Source organism: Cupressus sempervirens, chromosome 3 (genome assembly GCF_028749045.1).
Source record: "Cupressus sempervirens isolate cs-2001-9-10 chromosome 3, ASM2874904v1, whole genome shotgun sequence".
NCBI lineage: Eukaryota > Viridiplantae > Streptophyta > Pinopsida > Cupressales > Cupressaceae > Cupressus > Cupressus sempervirens.
In genome coordinates this window covers 1,104,341,363-1,104,364,927 of record NC_143120.1, presented here as the reverse complement: position 1 = coordinate 1,104,364,927, position 23,565 = coordinate 1,104,341,363, and positions in this window count along the sequence as shown.

Sequence of the window (23,565 nt, the reverse complement as noted above, 5' to 3'; positions counted from 1 at the left end):
GTTGAAACACCTACATCCATACTATATTGCTTAGGTGCAAGATGACCACAAGGTCACAGTCAATGAGCAATGCTTAGTGAAGTTCAAGATTAGAAGCTACTAGGATGAGGTACTATGTGATATCATACCTATTGAAATATGTCATATGTTGTTGGGTAGGCCATGGAAATTTGATAGGCATGTTTTACATGATGGGCGAGCAAATACCTACACTCTAACTAAGGATGGAGTGAAACATAAGTTGAAGTTTTTGAAGGATAAAGAAGAAAAGGTATGTAGTGCTGCTAGAATATGTTTCTTTGATGGAAAATAGTTTCTTAAAGGTATGAAGCATGAGCATATGTGTTTTTCTATAATTCCTAAAGATAGTAAAGAAGAAGTAGAGGAAGTACCTACAAAAGTTATAGATATGTTGAGAGAGTTTTCTAATATTGTATCAGATAATGTACCTAATGAATTGCGCCCAATGAGGAAGATTAGTCATTAGGTGGATTTTGTTCCAGAAGCCGGTTTTCAAAAAAAGGTAGTGCATAGAATGAAACCAGTAGAAAGTGAAGAGTTGAATATGCAAGTTCATGAGTTGTCACAGAAGGGGTTGATTTAAGAGAGTCTGAGTCCATGTGTTGTACCAACAATGTTAGAACCAAAGAAGAATGGAGAATGGAGTATGTGCATAGATTCTCATGCTATCAACAAGATCACAATAAAGTATATATTTTCATTACCAATGATGGATGATATTGTTGACTATTTGAGTGGAGTTGAGTATTTCACAAAGATAAATCTAAAGAGTGGTTACAAAAATAATTTTATCAGAGAGGGTGATGAGTGGAAGACTACTTTCAAGACAAGGGAAGGACTATATGAGTGGTTAGTCATGCCTTTTGGGCTAACCAATGCACCAAGCACTTTCATGAGGCTCATGAACGAGGTACTAAAGGAGTTTCTAGGAAAGTTTATCATCTTTTACCTAGATGATATATTGATCTTTAGTAGGAAATTGGAGGAGGATTTGATTAATATTCACAAGATGTTTGATAAGTTGAGGGAAGAAAAGTTGTTGATAAACCTGAAGAAGTGCAATTTTGTAAAGAAGGAGTTAGTGTACCTCGGATTTGTAGTCATAGTTAGACGTCTAAAAATGGACCTAGAGAAAGTGAAGGCTAACCTTGAATGGCCTACTCCAAGGAGTGCGACAAAGGTAAGATCTTTTCATGGACAGGATACATTTTACAAAAAGTTCATAAGAGGTTTTAGTAGTATTTGTGTAACCTTTACTAAAACAACAAGAGGAGATAGGAAAGAGTTTAAGTGGACTATAGGAGCAGATAAGAGTTTTAATCTATTGAAATAGATAGTTACTAAGCAACTTGTTTTAGCACTTCCTAATTTTAAGAAGGTGTTTCAAGTAGACTGTGATGCTAGCGATACTACAATAGGAGCTATTTTGAGCCAAGGAGGTAGACATGTTGCTTATTTTAGTGAAAAGTTGAATGATGCAAAAAGAAAATATTCTATAGTTCAAGCATTGAAGTAGAAACACTATCTTCTTCCTAAGGAGTTTGTTTTGTATACTGATCATCAAGCTTTGCAATATTTGAATTGTAGCGCTTGCCCCTAGTTTGCATTTTGTTATTGTTGCTGAACTCTTTTAGAGCTAGTTTTATGTTGATGGTTAGCAACATTCTTTTGAGATTATTAGATATTCTGCTATGGATTCAATTTATTATGTGATGAGATTACTTAAACTCTATATTTCATGTATGCATGATGATTATTACATTGCTTTCTTATCATATGTGTTTTATTATGGATACTTACCCCATACTTGCATGTGTATGGTGTGCATGTTTTCTTTGCGTGTTTACTTTTGTATGGCATGTCTGATGTGGTTAAGGAAGGGAGTTGTAGTCACCCGCTAGTAGGGATCTACATGATGCACCACTTCCTGCCATTTCTTGTTTAGTTTAGTATATATTGTGCTTGTACATGCATGATTTTTATGCAGGTTGCAGGTACCGGGTATCAACTTCCCTGAATTGTCAGGATGAGTGTACCCTATCATATTATCTCAATGATAAGAGAGGGGAGATAAATTCTCAAGTCCAAATCCTAACCCTTTAAGTCATTTGTTCTAACTGAAAAATTAGGACAAGTATCCAAGTTGAGTACCCTCCGAATACGTTGGATAACGTAATTCATGATTTAAACCTTTGGTTTGATTTTGTATGTATTTTGGCTATGATGGATTTTCATATTTTTACCTTGTGAGTCTTTGATGTATTTTCTATTAATTAAGCCTAATTCATAAGATTTAATTAATAATTTAATTTAATAGAATTTTAATATTTATTTTATTTAATTAATTGGGAAATTAATTAAATAAAATAATTAAATGTGGAGATAAAAGTTAAAAAGTTATAATTTGGAATGTGACAATATTTATTTTAATAATAATATATTTGGAGTTCATTTTTAATAAATGACTAAATAATATTATTATTAAAGCTAATAAATATTTTAGCAATTAAGTTCTGGAAAATGAAATTTAAACGTAGAAAATATATTTTAAATTATTAAAAGATTCTAGATTTCATGTGACTAAAATATAAATATATTAAGATTGAAAAGTGGAATTATTAAAGTTAGTGCATGAGATTTAATAAATAAATAAATAAAATTGGAAAAAGTAAAAGTAAATATTAAATTAATTAATGTGCATTATTTTAATATTTGCTCACATAGGAGTTGGCAAATTTTTGAGGGTTGTCATGTAGACAACACAGGAGTTTGCACTCTAAGAATGCACAAGTTGTCTACACTTAGGAGTTAGCATTTTATTTGAGCACGTGGTGTCTACAACCTTAAGAATCATCTAGAAGGTTGGAGAAGACCCATGCTTGGTTGTCATGCTTATCTTCTAGCTCCTTCTAGACACACTCTAGATGCATCTTAGAGGCCTTTAAATAGAGGCTCTCTTAGTGTGTTTGGACAAGCCTTATGGAAGCTTAATGGAAACTACAAGCTTCAAGCTAAAATGGAAGCTTCAAAGCTTACATGCATTGAGAGAAGATTCATATGCTCGTATATTTTCTATTTGCTTCAATACTCCTTCTAGCATTTTTAGTCACTTGGAGATTCTCGGTTGGCTTGGATCTTGGAAAGATTGCGAATGATGGAGAAGGAAAGGATTTTCTATGGACTTCTGAGGCATGGAAAAATTAGCATCAGTGTCCAGGTGCACTCGTGATAATCACATATTCTCTTCACACTATTTCTCTTCCTATCTTTATCATGTCTATGTGTCTGAATACTCTTGTGATTGAATCTATAATTGAAATTGGTATCTAGATATTATATTTAAAAAACCCTAGTTTCAATATAGGAAGAAAACTAGATCTAAATCGGGTTTGGGTTCGTAATAGAATCAAATTGAGAAAGATGATTTAAAATCTATAGTTAAACCTATTGGATGGATTAATGGATACGTTTTGAAAACAATTATTTAAAACGGAAAATTCTTGTTTAGAAAAGCCCCTTCTAGTTTAAATCAAAGTATATATTCTCTTTTTTAAATCTGCATATATATATATATATATATATATATATATATATATATATATATAAATATTTTAGATGCAATGATAATTGATAAAAAATTCTATATATATATATATATATATATATATATATATATACACACACACATATATATATATATACATACATATGCATATATAAATATGCATATATATATATATTTAATTAAAGAATCAAATCATATAACGCAATGGAAAATCGTTTTGAAGAAAATCGAATCGCGTATGCGATAAACATTTTTTATTAAAAACGTTATAAAAGATATATATATGTTTTAATGCGTAGTGGGGGGGAATGGATTCCCATGCCCACGCGCTAAGCATATAATGCAAGGTACCTGCGATCGCAGGAACTGCGACGTGAACAAGTACCATGTACCCGCTACCGTCGTAGGCCCTGCGACAGCAGGGTACCTGAGTGCCTCGTGACAACGGAGTACATATATATGATGCGGCTTATGTATGACTGAGTTCTGTATTAAATTCAATTTTTATGATGTTGTTAAAACATTGTTAAAAGATGATAGTTTTAAGGTATATAATATATCTCTATATATATATATTTATATATGCATGCTTATATATATATATTAATAATTATTATATATATATGTGTGTTTGTGTGTGTGTGTATGTATATATATATAATGTGAATGAAATTTTAAGATATGTAAGATTTTAAATAAATAATATAGTTTTAAATTAATCTAAATATTTAATTAGAATTTATTCTAATTAAGGTTACTAAGAAAATATAATGGAGATGAATTCATGAATGAATATTATTAAAGATTATTTTAGATAAATGAATTGTCTATGAGGTGCATGAAGGAAATTATAGATTATTTATTTGAGTATTTATCTTAATAACTCGTATATGGGGATTGTATCTTAAGGAAGTTCTATTCAAACTATTAGTGACATTGTTGTTAGTAAAAGAAATAACATTAAGGAAGAGTTATTCAATTAGTAATATGGATCTTGGTCAAATAAAGAGAACAATTTAATTAAAGGTCAAACAGTGAATAGTTATCTTTAAGTTATTCTTAGAATGTAATTCTTAATAATAGAAGGATAATGCTATCGGGGAACAAATGGGTTGACTTGTAAGTCAAATGATGAAACTTAGACACTTAAAGTATACTTGCAAATAGAGAAGTGAAACCTCTATACATTATTCAACTGTGAGATTTTAGCAAAACCAAAACATGTGTTTGCATCATGTATTCTATATGCTTCTTATTTTGGGCTTTTGGGTTGACTAGTGTTGACCAGTCCTAGGTTGTTACTAGAGGCTCGGGGGTTATGAGATGTGATGGCATGTTGATCTTATTTGGTCTCGATCTTTATAAGCCCAACCATGGTTATGTGATTGTATGCTCTATGAAATGTTTGATATTGTTCATCAGTCTTCATGTGTGAAGCTGAGATGTATATGTATCAGAGACACTTGAGCTAATCATTTTTGAGTCATCGATCAGTTATCCTTGGATTACTTTTTAGTTGCCATGATGGGACTGAAATATGAATTTATTTCCTGATGATGTCATGTTGTGACATGTTTTGACTCAACCATTTTTGAGTCTTTGATCAGTATGATTTTGAGATATTCTTGGTTGCTTGTTGAGAACCAATGGATATGGTGATTTATTTTAAGATATTTTTTGTTATTGAGAACCAATTGATACTTATGATTATCAGTGATGCCTTTAGTTGCCAATAGAAAACTATTGTGGTCATGATTTTCTATGGATGTTTTTCCAGATGCTGATGTAGATTTTGATGATTCTTATCTTGGAGATTTGATGATTCTTATTATGGATATTTAATGCTTTTATCATGGATATTTGATGATTTATTTTATGGATTATCTTTTTTGATTTTTTTTACAGTCGCTTGTACAGGACTATGGTGATTTTATGATTCCATGAGCATTAGGGTAGGTAATCTACTTGTAGTGTCGAGAAGTGGCTTGCAATGGGGGCCGGGGCCCTAAGTGGCTGCCAAGGTAACTCATTGTAAGTTTTGTTAATAAGTGATAACGTTTACACACTAAATGGGGATTAAATGAACCTAAAAAGATAATTGTTTTGGTTCTCGCCCATGCCTTGAGCGCTTGTACAGGCAAGGATTGGAGTAGTGAGAATGCATGGTTGCGACCGTGCATTTTGTAGTATGCCTCGTCAGTATGAGAGGATACTAGTGGCCGCATGAGATCAGTCTAGACCCATGGAGTTTAGCTAACTGCTAGGGTAACTTGTACGTGATAAATGTGATGACACTTTCCTACTTGCAGAGTAGGTTTCCTACATGTCATTGTTGTGCCCCTGGGAATTAGATGTCAGTTTTGTGTGATGGAACCTTTGAGTAGTATACTTTTAGGATTCCTGGACTTATAGAGATTTATACATTTTTGTTTTGATAGCCTATTTGGGACTTGAGAATATCTCCTCAGCACGGTGGGAGTGTACCATTTAGGTTCCATGCGGTCGAGTGGTAGTGTTTTATCACTCTTATCATTTGAGATTCGTCCGAGACACCGTGGCTGGAGTATTATTGGTTGGTATTTATCTTCATTCTATTCTTGGAGCATTATGATAGATAATATACCTTATGATGGATGTATCTACTGGTATGTTCTTGTATTGATGATTTGCATATGTTAGTTGATGATATATTATGCTTTGCTTTGAATGTTAGTAGGATGTTTTAGGAGTGACATTCCTACTATGATAATACCGATGATCTCTTCAGTGCTTTGGAATGTTACGCACGGAGGGATGGCTAGGATCCATGATGGTCTAATGATGCTATTTACGGTTTGGAGGAATTGTGCATTTAGTTAGTTATGTTTGTGATATATGGTTATCTTTTATGATGGATGTTTATGTCTTTTGTGATGATGTATCATGTATGGTTTATGGTCTCATTATGTTATTGCATCATGGATTAATATTGGATGATGATGTACTTTATTTACATGGATGTTTATTCTTTTAAGCTTTTCATACCTTGTATCATGTACAGTGGATGATTGAGCTAAACTAAAATGTAGTTACAGAAAGGACACTTGTATATTGTTTAAGTACATTGGATGTATCATTGTTATTTCATAAGGATGTGATGATAGATGAATAAGTTATTATTAGATGTGATTCAACGTTAAGGGATCTTTAAAGAATGTAATATGTTATGTTATGTTATTTTCAGTTGGATGTTAATATTGCTTCCGCAAGTGTTGTGTATGGTTTTACTTTCATGTTTAAAAAAAAATTTGTTTGAAAAACTTAGTGGAATTCTTTGGATCCCTTGGCGGGGCATTACATTTGGTATCAAAGCCCAAGTTTCAACATGTGGAGCTCTGGGTATATTGGAATGCTACTAGTTATTAACTAGTTAAACAAAATGAAAACTTTGAACTATCATGTGTTTCTCTTTCAAACTGAAAACTTGAAACTAGGTGAATTGAAACAGAACTTGAAACTGTTACTTTCATATTTTTCATACTTCAACACTTAGCTTTCAAAATTGAAAATTCTACTGAAAACTTAAATGAGGGAAAAACTGAAAATTGAAACTTATTCTAGTTGCAAAACATGTATCTTTTATCTAAGTTTCAAGGTAGTATACCTTTGTTTATCTTTGCAAGCATTAAGTTGCTCTTGTTTAGAATGTATTAGGGGATCTATTTCAGTAGTTGTTAAATGAATGATGTTGGATCGATATGGTTTTCGGTTTACCATTAAACCAGAATCATATTGCTCTAAGGGTGTTGTAATATCCTCAATGGAATCATGTTTCCCTACATAGGGAAAAAAGATTCAATGGGACCCACATAGTGAGTATCTTAGCTTTTCATTCTTGTAGGCTTCCAGGAGTAAGCCTAACCCTAGGGGGGGTGGATGTAGTGCTTGCCCTTAGTTTGCATTTTGTTATCATTGCTGAACTCTTTTAGAGCTAGTTTTATGTTGATGGTTAGCAGCATTCTTTTGAGATTATTAGATATTCTGCTATGGATTCAGTTTATTATGTGATGAGATTACTTAGACTCTATATTTCATGTATGCATAATGATTATTACATTTCTTTTATTTATTAATGATGATTAGTTAGATGGTTTATTATCATATGTGTTTTATTATGGATACTTACCCCATACTTGCATGTGTATGGTGTGTGTATTTTCTTTGCGTGTTTACTTTTGTATGGCATGTCTGATGTGGTTAAGGAAGGGAGTCGTAGTCACCTACTAGAAAGGATCTACACGATGCACCACTTCCTACCATTGCCTGTTTAGTTTAGTATATATTGTGCTTGTGCATGCATGGTTTTTATGCAGGTTGCAGGTACCGGGTATCGACTTCCCTGAATTGTCAGGATGAGCGTACCCTATCATATTATCTCAATGATAAGAGAGGGGAGATAAATTCTCAAGTCCAAATCCCAACCCTTTAAGCCATTTGCTCTAATTGGAAAATTAGGAAAAGTATCTGAGTTGAGTACCCTCCGAATACGTTGGATAACGTAATTTGTGATTTAAACCTTTGGTTTGATTTTGTATGTATTTTGGCTATGATGGATTTTCATATTTTTACCTTGTGAGTCTTTGATGTATTTTCTATTAATTAAGCCTAATTAAAAGATTTAATTAATGATTTAATTTAATGGAATTTTAATATTTATTTTATTTAATTAATTGGAAAATTAATTAAATAAAATAATTAAATGTGGAAATAAAAGTTTAAAAGTTATAATTTGGAATGTGATAATATTTATTTTAATAATAATATATTTGGAGTTCATTTTTAATAAATGACTAAATAATATTATTATTAAAGCTAATAAATATTTTAGCAATTAAGTTTTGGAAAATGAAATTTAAATGTGGAAAATATATTTTAAATTATTAAAAGATTCTAGATTTCATGCGACTAAAATATAAATATATTAAGATTGAAAAGTGGAATTATTAAAGTTAGTGCATGCGATTTAATAAATAAATTAATTAAATTGGAAAAAGTAAAAGTAAATATTAAATTAATTAATGTGCATTATTTTAATATCTACTCACATAAGAGTTGTCAAATTCTCGAGAGTTTTCATGTAGACAACACAGGAGTTTGCACTCTAAGAATGCACAAGTTGTCTACACTTAGGAGTTAGCATTTTATTTGAGCACGTGGTGTCTACAACTTTAAGACTCATCTAGAAGGTTGGAGAAGACCCATGCTTGGTTGTCATGCTTATCTTCTAGCTCCTTCTAGACACACTCTAGATGCATCTTAGAGGCCTTTAAATAGAGGCTCTCCTAGTGTGTTTGGATAGGCCTTATGGAAGCTTAATGGAAACTACAAGCTTCAAGCTAAAATGGAAGCTTCAAAGCTTACATGCATTGAGAGAAGATTCATATGCTCGTATATTTTCTATTTGCTTCAATGCTCCTTCTAGCATTTTTAGTCACTTGGAGATTCTCGGTTGGCTTGGATCTTGGAAGGATTGCGAATGATGGAGAAGGAAAGGATTTTCTATGGACTTCTGAGGCATGGCAAAATTAGCATCAGTGTCCAGGTGCACTCGTGATAATCACATATTCTCTTTGCACTATTTCTCTTCCTGTCTTTGTCATGTCTATGTGTCTGAATACTCTTGTGATTGAATCTATAATTGAAATTGGTATCTAGATATTCTATTTAGAAAACCCTAGTTTCAATATAGGAAGAAAACTAGATCTAAATCGGGTTTGGGTTCAAAATAGAATCAAATTGAGAAAGATGATTTCAAATCTATAGTTAAACCTATTGGATGGATTAATGGATACATTTTGAAAACAATTATTTAAAAGGGAAAATTCTTGTTTAGAAAAGCCCCTTCTCGTTTAAATCTAAGTATATATTCTCTTTTTTAAATCAGCATATATCTATATATATATATGAATAATATATATATATATATATTAGATGCAATGATAATTGATAACAAATTCTGTATATATATATATATATATATACATACATATGCATATATACATATGTATATATATATTTAATTAAAGAATCGAATCATATAACGCAGTGGAAAATCATTTTGAAACAAATCGAATCGCATATGTGATAAACGTTTTTATTAAAAATGTTATAAAAGATATATATATGTTTTAATGTGCAGTGGGGGGGAATGGATTCCCATGCCCACACACTAAGCATATAATGCAAGGTACCTGCGGTCGTAGGAACTGCGATGTCAGTAGGTACCATGTACCCGCTGCCGCCACAGGCCCTGCGGCAGCAGGGTACCTAAGTGTCGCATGACAACGGAGTACATATATGTGATGTGGCTTATGTATGACTGAGTTCTGTATTAAATTTGATTTTTATGATGTTGTTAAAAGATGATAGTTTTAATGTATATAATATATATATATATATATATATATATATTTATATATGCATGCTTATATATATATATATTAATAATTATTATATATATATAATGTGAATGAAATTTTAAGATATGTAAGATTTTAAATACATAATATAGTTTTAAATTAATCTAAATATTTAATTAGAATTTATTCTAATTAAGGTTACTAAGAAAATATAATGGAGATGAATTCATGAATGAATATTATTAAAGATTATTTTAGATAAATGAATTGCCTATGAGGAGCATGAAGGAAATTATAGATTATTTATTTGAGTATTTATCTTAATAACTCGTATATGGGGATTGTATCTTAAGGAAGTTATATTCAAACTATTAGTGACATTGTTGTTAGTAAAAGAAATAACATTAAGGAAGAGTTATTCAATTAGTAATATGGATCTTGGTCAAATAAAGAGAACAATTTAATTAAAAGTCAAACAGTGAATAGTTATCTTTAAGTTATTCTTATAATGTAATTCTTAATAATAGAAGGATAATGCTATCGAGGAACAAATGGGTTGACTTGTAAGTCAAATGATGAAACTTAGACAGTTGAAGTATACTTGCAAGTAGAGAAGTGAAACCTCTACACATTATTCAACTGTGAGATTTTAGCAAAACCAAAACATGTGTTTGCATCATGTATTCTCTATGCTTCTTGTTTTGGGTTTTTGGGTTGACTAGTGTTGGCCATTCCTAGGTTGTTACCAGAGGCTTGGGGATTATGAGATGTGATGGCATGTTGATCTTATTTGGTCTCGATCTTTATAAGCCCAACCATGGTTATGTGATCGTATGCTCTATGAAATGTTTGTTATTGTTCATCAGTCTTCATGTGTGAAGCTGAGATGTATATGTATCTGAGACACTTGAGGTAATCATTTTTGAGTCATCGATCTGTTATCCTTGGATTACTTTCTAGTTGCCATGATGAGACTGAAATGTGGATTTATTTCCTGATGATGTCATGTTGCGACATGTTTTGACTCAACCATTTTGGAGTCTTCGATCAATATGATTTTGAGATATTCTTGGTTGCTTGTTGAGAACCAATGGATATGGTGATTTATTTTGAGATATTTTTGGTTATTGAGAACCAATTGATACTTATGATTATTAGTGATGCCTATAGTTTCCAATAGAGAACTGTTGTGGTCATGATTTTTTGTGGATGTTTTTCCAGATGCTCATGGAGATTTTGATTATTCTTATTATGGATATTTGATGCTTTTATCATGGATATTTGATGATTCATTTTATGTATTATCTTTTGGATTTTCTTTACAATCGCTTGTATAGGACTGTGGTGATTTTATGATTCCATGAGCATTAGGGTAGGTAATCTACTTGTAGTGTCGAGAAGTGGCTTGCAATGGGGGCTGGGGTCCTAAGTGGTTGCCAGGGTAACTCATTGTAAGTTTTGTTAATAAGTGATAACATTTACACACTACATGGGGATTAAATGAACCTAAAAAGATAATTATTTTGGTTCTCACCCATGCCTTGAGTGCTTGTACAGGCTAGGATGGGAGTAGTGAGAATTCATGGTTGCGACCATGCATTCTGTAGTATGCCTCGTCAGTATGAGAGGATACTAGTGGCCACATGAGATCAGTATGGACACGTGGAGTTTAGCTAACTACTAGGGTAACTTGTACGTGATAAATGCGATGACACTTGCCCACTTGCAGAGTAGGTTTCCTACATGTCATTGTTGTGCCTCTGGGAATTAGATGTCAGTTTTGTGTGATGGAACCTTTGTGTAGTATACTTTTAGGATTCCTGGACTTATAGAGATTTATATTTTGTGGTTTTGATAGCCTGTTTAAGACTTGAGATTATCTCCTCAACACGGTGGGAGTGGACCATTTAGGTTCCACGCGGTCGGGTGGTAGTGTTTTATCACTCTTATCATTTGAGATTCGTTCAAGACATCATGGCTGGAGTATTATTGGTTGGTATTTATCTTCATTCTATTCTTGGAGTATTATGATAGACGATATACTTTATGATGGATGTATTTACTGGTATGTTCTTGTATTGATGATTTGCATATGTTAGTTGATGATATATTATGCTTTGCTTTGCATGTTAGTAGGATGTTTTAGGAGTGACATTCCTACTATGATAATACCGATGATCTCTTCGGTGCTTTGGAATGTTAGGCATGGAGGGATGGCTAGGATCCATGATGGTCTATTGATGCTATTTACGGTTGGGAGGAACCGTGCATTTATTTAGTTATGTTTGTGATATATGGTTATCTTTTATGATGGATGTTTATGTCTTTTTTGATGATGTATCATGTATGGTTTATGGTCTCATTATGTTATTGCATCATGGATTAATATTGGATGATTATGTACTTTATTTACATGGATGTTTATTCTTTTAAGCTTTTCATACCTTGTATCATGTACAGTGGATGATTGAGCTAAACTAAAATGTAGTTACAGAAAGGACACTTGTATATTGTTTAAGTACATTGGATGTATCATTGTTATTTCATAAGGATGTGATGTTAGATGAATAAGTTATGATTAGATGTGATTCAACGTTAAGAGATCTTTAAAGAGTGTAATCTGTTATGTTATGTTATTTTCAGTTGAATGTTACTATTGCTTCCACAAGTGTTGTGTATGGTTTTACTTTCATGTTTAAAAAAAAATTGTTTGGCAAACTTAGTGGAATTCTTTGGATCCCTTGGCGGGGCATTACATGAATAGTAAATGAAAATTGAACCGAAGGCATTTAAAGTGGGTTGAGTTTTTGCATATTTATACATTTGTTTTGAAACAAAAGAGTGGGAAGTCTAATAAAGTTGTAGATGCTCTTAGTAGAAGAAAAATTTTGCTAACAAAAATGAAAATAGAGTTGGATGGGTTCAATGAACTTAGTACTTTGTATCAAAATGATCTTGATTTTGGTGAAGCATGGAAGGTTTGTAGAAAACCTCTTACACTTGACAAAACAAAGTGGTTGGATTTTATGATCCAAGATAGCATGTTGTTCAAAGGAAGCAAGTTGTACATTCCCAGAAGTTCAATGAGAGAGAATCTCATCAAGGAGAAGCATAGTGGAGGATTGGCCGACCATTTTGGTAGAGATAAAACCATAGCTTTGGTTGCTGAAATTTATTCTTGGCCATAGTTCCATCAAGATGCAATGAAGTTTGTGTAAAGTTATAGAGGATGTCAGATGGTGAAAGGAGTAAAGTAAAATACAAGGTTGTATCAGCCATTACCTATACTATAGAAGCCATGGGAGGATGTCAGCATGGATTTTTTTCTTCGATTACCAAGGAGATAGCATGGGCATATTCTATTTTTGTGGTGGTTGATAGGTTTTCAAAGATGAAACATTTTATTCCTCACAATAAGACTAGTGATGTTGTTTATGTAGTAGAGTTATTTTTAGAGAAGTGGTGAGATTACATAGTCTACCAAAGAGTATAATTTCAAAGAGAGATACCAAATTTATTGGGTATTTTTGGCATACATTGTGGAAGAAGTTGAAGACAAATTTGAAGTTCAATTCATCACATCATCCACAAACTAATGGACAAACATAAGTTGTGAATTGCGGTTTGGGAAACTTGCTTAGATGCTTGGTTGGAGATAAACCAAAAGGATGATATATGATTTTACAATAGTCAAAATTTGCATATAATAATTCTATCAATAGGAGTACTAGTAAGTCACCATTCTAGATTGTATATGGGAGTAATGCTTCTAAATTGAGGTAGTTGGATAAAGGAGAGATAAGTAGTGCTAAAGCAAAATATTTTGTTGAACATTTAAAAAACATCCATGAGGAGGTGAGGAAGCACACCATAAAGATGAATAGACAATATAAAGCTAAGGCAGATGTGAAAAGAAGATATAAGGAATTTTAGATTGGAGATGAAATCACAGTTCATTTGAGAAAGGAGTGTTTTCCAGTGGGTACATATAATAAGCTAAAGATGAAGAAGTTTGGACATGCAAGATAGTGAAAGGCATGATTTTGGAAATATATATGAAGTGTAGTTGCCAGCTGAATTGAATATTTCACCAGTATTTAATATTTCAAATTTGATAGAGTATTATGAAGGAGGCAATGGAGATGAAGCTGCAAAAGTGTAGTGGAGCATTCTAGTAGCTAGTTTAGGTATAAAGGAGATTGAGGAGATATTGGACAGTCATGTTGGCAAAAGTACCAAAAAAAACTTATGAGGAATATCTGATCAAATGGAAAGTGAGCCTAGTTGAGTATTCATTATGGCTAGCAAAGGAGGTTAATTGTCTTGGTTTTTCTTTGAACAGCTAAGATATGAGGAGGTCACTTCTCAAATTACCCCAGGTGTCTAATGTAGGAGCATCCTGGGTGAAGGGGAAATCTTGCATCGCCCAAAAATATTTTATTTTTAGTATTTTCTATTTGAATAAGGACTAGTAGACATGGTGGTTACTATTTAAAGGAACTTATTATTTTTTGTAGGTTTGTCAAATGAGCTTAGAATGTTCTCATTTTCTACAAGAAGGTTCATTTTAGAGATATAAGACTACCAAAAAAATCTCATTTCTTTAGCTTAAGTATTGGAGAAGTTATTATGGATTTTCAGTGGAGAAATTTGTAGAAAAATCTTTAGGCTCATTGTTGCAGGCCTTAGAGTGCCTAGATGAGGTCCAAAAACTTGACAAAAGGGTGCTAGCATTGTTCCAAGCCAATAGATCAGCACCTAGCATTTCTAAAAAGTGGTTATAATAGCCAATCAAAACAATGGTTTGTGAGTTATGGCCTTCGAAAGTTTGGCTACCTGAATTTTATAAAATAATTGTCAAAGATGTATTTGGCCACTCTATATGTTTTGTTAGGGTCTATTAGCCCTAGGTATTAAGTTTGAGCATCTAGAACCTTCTCAAGCAGCATAAAACTACCTATTTAAGAAAGGCTCAAACATTGTCTAGGATAGCTCAAGGTGATAGTTCATAGCTTGTCTTGCAAATTATTGTACTCAAGGCACCCATGTGGATTAGAATATTGTACTAATGAATTTTGTAATTCCAAATTTGCAACAAAAATAAGAAGTCCATATTTTGTTCTTACATTTTTTGTTGTTTCTTTGTTTATGCTATGAGTTTATGGTATTAAGGGGAGCACCTTGCATCATCTTTTGTTTTCATTCTTTTGCATTTTGTAAATGTTTTGGTTTTTGCACAGTCGTTGGTTTGAATCAAGCAATTTTGGAAGATGGAGTCTTAACTCACCTTTCCACTATGAAATTTGTATAGTCTCTTGGAATTTGTGAGAAAAAACTTTGTACTATAGGCATGAAATTTTTTGGGCACTGAAAATCAATTTTAGCCATTTTGCATTGATGCCCTAAGCAAGCCAGGTGAGCATGGTTAAAGATCACAGAGATGGAAACAACACTTATGGGGATTGAGAGCAATGAATGATTCAGTCTAAGTGGATGGAGAGAAGGATATGAGAGTGGAGAGGTCCTATGCCCAAGGTGAAGTCTTGGTGACATGATTTGATAGGGATTTGAACAAACCCCTATGAACTCTATTAGCATATTGGGAAACCCTTGATTATAGGCTTAAAAATAGCAACCCACTATATGGACTAGTAGGAAAGTGAGACCAGGTGAATCTCAAAGTATTTTCAAAAGGGTATCAGGATATGAAGTTTTTCCCCCATCTTATTAAGCCTTTATCCAAGTTTGGAGCCAAAAGGTGATTTTGGAGGCATAATTCCTTGTAGCCCTATTAGGCCCAATTTAGAGAAATTTCTTCGAATCAATAAAGATTTCTATGGATCCTTGGTTGATGAGGGTTAGAATGGCTCCAATTCCCTAGGAAAAAATCTCCCTATACATTTTTGGTAGATTGTGTTCATGTGTGGACATTTGGTGTGGATGAGCCAAGACATCCAAAGAGTGTAGATTGGATGGAGCTGAGTTCTATATTGGTGAGGACAAGTTGATGGAATGGTGGATTGGGAGTTTAATCCTTCTAAGTTAGGATAGTGCAAGAACCCTAATAGGCTAGAGAAGTGGCCTAGAGGAGACACTAGGAGAAGCTAGGGTTATGTAGCTAGACTTATCCTTACATCAGGACTACTAGCTCATATCTAGGCTTTAATTAAAACATATATTAAATTTTTTTATGAAGTTGAATATTTTTTTGAGAAAATTTACCTATTGTTTGGTAATAATGATTTCAAGTATATTTCTTAAAGGTGGCCGTAAGATCGTTTATTATGTGAGGATTTTGATTGGTGGGCTAATTGTTATTCAATTTGAGAGAGATTTTTAAATAAGTTGATATGTTGGATTTTTCAACATTTTGAGTGATTATATTAGGAGTAAAAGGATGGGTGATCAATGTATTTAATGAAGGTACTCATATCGATGGTGAAAGAAGTTGTAGATGGCAATGACAGTAAAGTATGAAGGGTCCTTATGATACTTTGTGGTGTTCCCATAGTGGGTAATTATTGCTTGGACGATTTTCATTTGATTTTTCATTATTTCAGTATCTTTATTCTCAAGTTTTTGAATGTTGGGCTTACTAGTTTTCTTAGTCGACATTTAAGGTTAGCTAGGATAATGTCAAATATTTCAAAGGATTTTATTGATGATTTGGGGGAGCACAGTGAAGTGGGTGGCAACCCTATTCATATTGATTCGAGCTCCATTGAGAAATATAATGAAAAGTCCTAGAATTATCTCAAGGAGGGTGGGTTGGTATTTTTTTGGAGTGCATTAAGGGTTATGATGAGTCTGTCTCTATGCATTTTGTTAATACCTAGAACAATAGACAAGTGATTTTGATTGGGATATTTTTTGAGATTAATAAAGTTGGTGGTTTCTCTTTGGATTTTCGAAAATGGAAAAAACAAACTTGTGTTGTCGACAAAGCCAACCTCAACCAGTGTTTCCACCTAGGTGAGAGTATGACTTTCAAGCATGGTGGTTTTGTCATGATGGCTTTGATGGATCCCTAGAAAAAGGTATGTTATGCTATCATGCACTATCTCACTGTAGAGGGTAGATTCCATATTTTTAACAACTATCATTTCCCCATTTTAAACCATATCCAAAATCATTATCTCATATCATTTCCCTACCTTATATTTCACTCCATAAAAGACAATATTCTCAAGGTTAGGGAGAAGATGAAAAAAACATAAGCCTTATAACATCCTTCACCAAGCTTTCATGTTCACACTGTTCAATTTCAACAAAAGTCTTTGCCCTACCCAACCTACCAATGTCCAGCTTGTCATCCCTAAATTGGCTATTTCAACCTCAATCCCCCAAATCTTAGCTAAGGTGATGTCTACTATTGATAGTAAAAGTCCCAATTCCTCTCTACACCACATCCTTAAACAAATTAAGATAGAGAATAATATCTAGATTGTGGACTTGGATGTGGAAACATAAAGTAGTAGGAGGAGATCCCTTAGAAACAAGAAAAATGTGTGAATGTTGAACCCATACCTAAACATGAGATCCCTCCTAGCTCTAACTCCATTGGCAACAACAAATATAAGCCCCCCAACTAAAAAAGGAAGAAAACTAAAGCCTTCTAGAAGAAATGCATTCTAGATAAGAAGGAGGACAGGGCTAGTTAGGAAAAAGATGAAAAAAGAAGTCATTTAATCCCTATTCCTTTGCATATTTGTGACAACCAAAATAATGACACAATGAAAAAATAGGGGGGTGAAAAGGGAAAGACTCTTTGTTACATCCAAAATTTTGACCTAATTTAAAATATAGCCATTGAGGTTCACATGAAGTCAGTTGAGAGTTAATTTTGTTATAATCTTGTGAAATGGTAAGATAGTCATTATAATTTCAAAATAAATATAACAAGTTAGTTGATCATTTGTCTTGAATTCATGGAATTGAGAAGATGGTTAACTATTGTTATTAATTATGATTAAATAATTTATTATGGTAATATAATTTAACTGTAGAGAATTTCCTTACTGGAAGCATGTCGAAGGGGTGGAAGCACTATTAGAAAAGAATTAGGCAGGAGCATCACCATCATTGGGCATATGGGTTGAGGACCTAGTGACTTGAAATAGGATACATCTATGGGACCCACATGAGCTATTAAGGAAATAATATAATGAAAATATAAAATAAAATAAAATAAAATATAATGCATACTTTTAGAGATTGTTTATTAAATTTTATCTTATCATTATAATAAATAGTTAAATGCTAACATATAAATATAAAAATGAAATGGCACCAATAAATTAAAATAATATAATTTAATGATGTCACCTCACCAATATACTTATGTGAACATATTATAATAATAAAGTAAAGTTTATAACTCTTCAACTCCTCCATAATTCTTTTCCCTCTTTATTTCTCTTCCTTTCAAATGAAATTAATGTTTGTATTCGAATGGTCATCTTGGAATTCAAATGGGCAAGTAATCCTTTTTGTAACTGGCAAAAGCCAAAGAGTCTTTTTTTAAGACCTTTTTATATCTAAAGTCAAGAGATATAGGGGAATGCAAGAACTTCCATTTCTACATTCTTCCTTTCTTAATGTGATTTTTCTTCATAATTGGCACCCTACTATAAGTCCATTATATATCCATAAGACCTTTTTCATGGTATATCATTGCTGATGTATTTTTCCATATGCATCCTTCCTTTCTAAGGATGGATATATATAATTGTGGTTCCACCTGAAGGAAACCAAAGATGTACAAATATGAATTTGTATAGCAAGATCCAGACAATCAACTTCTAGATATTCCATGTGTCAATTTCACTGTATTTACAATTTGCACTTTCCAATCTTAAGTAGCATAAATCGATATTATGCCATATGTGCTCTTCTCACTTTGACAAATAAAGTATTTTTCTCTTTGAAAACATCTACAACATCTGAGGAAGGGTGGATTTCAAATCAAATCCAAGGCTTCAAAAAGATTTAAATATACATTAGGTCATGTGTCTTACACTCTTTGCTAAGTCTAAGTCTAATTGCAATCAACTTTTCCTTTTCCTTTTGCTAAATAATATATCAAAGAAGTAATGCTAATCATAGTTTAGATTACCACTACTTATATTAATGTTGTTGTGCAGTATAAGTTAAAAACCTAAGATTAAATGTGTATTCAAGAGCATAACTCCCTTCTATCCACCCTTAGTCGGATTTACATGTAGACTGGGATAATCTTTGGTCTCCTATTGTGACTTTTCCATATAATACATTGAGATCCTTTCTAATTTATAAAAATATTCTTTGAGATTATCTCCTTTATGAATTTAAATGATAGAAAACTTAATTGAATTGCGCAAATCAACATTAATGCATGTGTTATCACAAAACATTTTTAGAGTGTTGTAACACTGAGAAATTCACTTGCAAAGAAGCCATGAAAGGTGAAGAGGTGTAAAAATAAGTAGAATGATCATAATCTTTTAGGTACCTAGGATTCACCAGTAAAGAAGCCAGTGAAATGGTAAAGAGGTGAAGTTAACCTGCAAAAACCCAGAATGAAATCAAATATGACATAACATTGTTATCATTTTTAATATGAATTATTTAATAGCTCATGCATAATCCTATTATTGTAATCTTCTGCTGCCAAGTACTATAGTGTGTTAAATACTAGGATGACTAGTGGATGGCAAGATAACCCATGTCTATTCCAGGTAGGGAGGGCCTTTCTTGTTAGAGATTGTGTGGGGATAAGATTTGGCCTAAGGTTGGGTGCTTAAGCCCCTGACAATGTTTCACCTCTCCATAAGTTGTCTGATGTGCGTCAAACAAACATAAGTTGTGCATGCAATTGACCATATTTGAATAGATAATTAATTAGAAGGAAAGGAATCTAATGCCCTAATTGATTGAGTGATGACTAGAACCCTAAATGATACAGTGGTATCAAGAGCCATAATTGAATCTGTGGTATCATAAGCTCTAATTGAATCAATTGTATTGAAAGCCCTATCTGTATCGGTGGTATCGGAAGCCCTAAAATATTTCAGTGGTAATTGATGCTCTAATGATTATGGTGGTAAGTGATAACCTAATTTTATATAGTGGTATTTAATGATAATCATCTTTTGATTTTGATTTAACAATATTGGATAGAAGTCATTTCATGATATTGTTATAGAGTTATTTGTGGACTAACCTAGTGGTTAGAGAAGAATCCTTAGTTTTTATTTTCAATCTCAATTTTCATGGTATGTGGTTTTTAACTTCTATAGTAATTTTGATCGGTAGTGTTTTCAGCTTTTCATTAAGAAATTTTGTTAAACTATTTTTAACCATCAATCCTTTTCATATGAATGAAACAGATTTAACCAACTTCCTTTGAAGATGAAGTGATAACTATATTTCTTTGATTTTGTTACATATGGTGTCAGAGCACTGGGTTCAATGTTGAAACCTTGGGTCCAACACTGTGTCTAAAGAACTGAAAATGTAAATGATGAAAAAGATTTTTTTTATATAACTAGACATTTTGCGATCAAAAACTAGATAAACACACTTGAAAATCATTTAGAGTAGCCAGGAAGGCTAAGATGATATAAAATGGACAAATGTGTAAACTTTAATATCATAAAAATGAAACATAATTAAGAAGATAAAATGATTGGCAAGTCGTGAGGTGGAGATCGGGTTTACGAACCCAATTTTGAAACTGTTGGCCAAGGTAGAAATAGGCAGATGTGTTGAACATGTGATCTTTTTTGTCTATCCATACACGTCAATTATTTTCAAGAATAACTATTGAGACACTCAAACCACCAAATGGCTCAAATGGTCAGACTGATAAACATCCCAAGGAATCCATTCTAATAGGTTAGAATGTGTGAGGGATGAGTATGGTTCAAGGACGAGGCTTGCACAATCCAAAATAGTTTCTATAATAAAATGTTATCAAAATCCATGATGACGGTTAAATAATTCTTTATGCAATTAATGGCAGAAATAAATTGTTTCCTAGTTGAAGTTGAACTGAAGGAAAACAAACTTGTGAACCATGATCCTTTCTGATGTTGATTAAGTGACAAGATCATTATGTGCTCTAGTATGGATTAAACACACTTGCATAATTGGAACTATCAGTGCTTGTTTATAGATGTAAACTCTCATGAGATCGGCATGGAAGCCTAAATCACAGAAATGGAAAAGATAAACTTCCATATAATATAGATGAATGATGAGCCACTCGGTAAGAATCTTATGAATTGTTTCTGATGTTTATGATCTTGATTTGATGTATGATGATCTTCCATAGTATATCATGTTTCTACCCTTTGACACATTGCTATACATGTATAATATGCATGATGTTGATTTTACATATTAAGCTGTTGTATTCTATCATGAGATGATTTTTCAAATGAAATGTTATGAGACAGACAAGAAGACCGAAGTCACATAAATGGGAAAACATGGATTCACTTACCCATTCTTGGTGATCTATAAGTTTGCAAGGATGATCTACCCAATAATGAATTCCATATACCAGATGGTATGCATAAGTGATTTAAATTATGATCAAGTTATGATCTAGAATTTCCTAGTTGAAGAATTTCAATATTGAATGCTTATCTTAGTTTCAGTCATTGAACCCTGAAAATTCTCTTAAATAAAGATATCAATATGGAATTGAAATAATGATATGGTGAGTTCCTACATGAGTATGACTGGAACATGAAATAGAATCAACCAAAATGATGCTAAGACAACCACAAGTATGGTAAAGTGAACTCAGGTGTGTACATGTTTAATTTTATGTTACCATGCAAATATCTTTCTAGAAACTTTGAAGTAAAATGGAACTTGAGTTTCAATTATGATTTTGATGATATCATGATGCTATATATATGTGTATATATATATCTTGTATTTGGAGTATTCATTTAGTGTCTAAATTGTAGAGTTCATCGAGGATGATGAAACAAAAAGGGGAATGGTACATTACATTCCAATTTTAAAATACTCCTTTATAATGTTCGTTACAATTTCAAGTTTATCAAGAATGATGAACCACAAGGGGAATGGTATGTTACATCCCAAACTTTGACCTAATTTAAAATGTAGCCATTAAGGTTCACATGAATTCAGTTGACAATTAATTTGGCTATAATCCTATGAAATGGTAAGATATTTAATAATTATAATTTCAAAATAAAAATAACAAGTTAGTTGATCATTTGTCACAAATTCATGGAATTGAGAAGATGGTTAACCATTGTGATTAATTAACATTAAATAGTTGATTATGATAATATAATTTAACTGCAAAGAATTTCCTTACAGGAAGCATGTCGAAGGGACGGAAGCATTGTCAAAAAAGAATTAGGCAAGAAAAATCACTAGGCAAATGGGTTGAGGACCTAGTGACTTGAAACATGACACATCTGTGGGACCCACATGAGCTATTAAGGAAACAATATAATAAATAAATAAATACAATATAATGTAATATAATTCATACCTTTAGAGATTGTTTATTAAATTTTATATAATCATTATAATAAACACTTAAATATGAACACATGAATATAAAATTGAAAAGGCACCAATAAATTATAATAATATAATTTAATGATGTCACCTCACCAATATACTTATGTGAACATATATAATTTCATATTATAATAATAAAATAAAGTTTATAACTCTTCAACTCCTCCCCAATTCTTTTCCCTCTTTATTTCTATACCTTTCAAATCAAATTAATGTTTGTATTTGAATGGTCACCTTGGAATTTGAATGGGCAAGTAATCCTTTTTGTAATAGAGTCTTTTTATAAGACCTTTTTATATCTAGAGTCAAGAGAGATAGGGGAACACAAGAACTTCCATTTCTACATTCTTCCTTTCTTAATGCAATTTTTCTTCATAATAAGCACCTTGCTATAAGTCCATTGTATATCCGTAAGACCTTTTTCATGGTATATCAGTGCTAATGTATTCTTCCATATGCATCCTTCCTTGTTAAGGATGGATATATATAATTTTGGTTATGCCTAAAGGAAACCAAAGAAGTACAGATACAAATTTGTATAGCAAGATCTAGACACCCAACTTCTAGATTTTTTATGTGTCAATTTCATTGTATTTATAATCTGCACTTTCCAATCTTAAGCAACATCTATCTATATTATCCCATATGTGCTCTACTCATTTTGACAAATAAAGTATTTTACACTTTGAAAAATTCAGCAACATCTGAGGAAGGGTGGATTTCAAATTAGATGCAAGGCTTCAAACAGATTTAACTATACATTAGGTCATTTCTCTTAAATTCTCTGCTAAGTCTAGGTTCGATTGTAGTTGGCTTTTCCTTTTCTTTTTGTTCAATAATATATCAAAGAAGTAATGCTAATCATAGTCCAGATTACCACTAGTTATTTTAATGATGTTGTACAGTATAAGAAAAAAAGTTGAGATTAAATGTGTATTAAAAAATATAACTCCCTTCTATCCATGCTTAGTCAAATTTACATATAGACTAGGATGATCTTTGGTATCCTGCCATTACTTTTCCATGTAA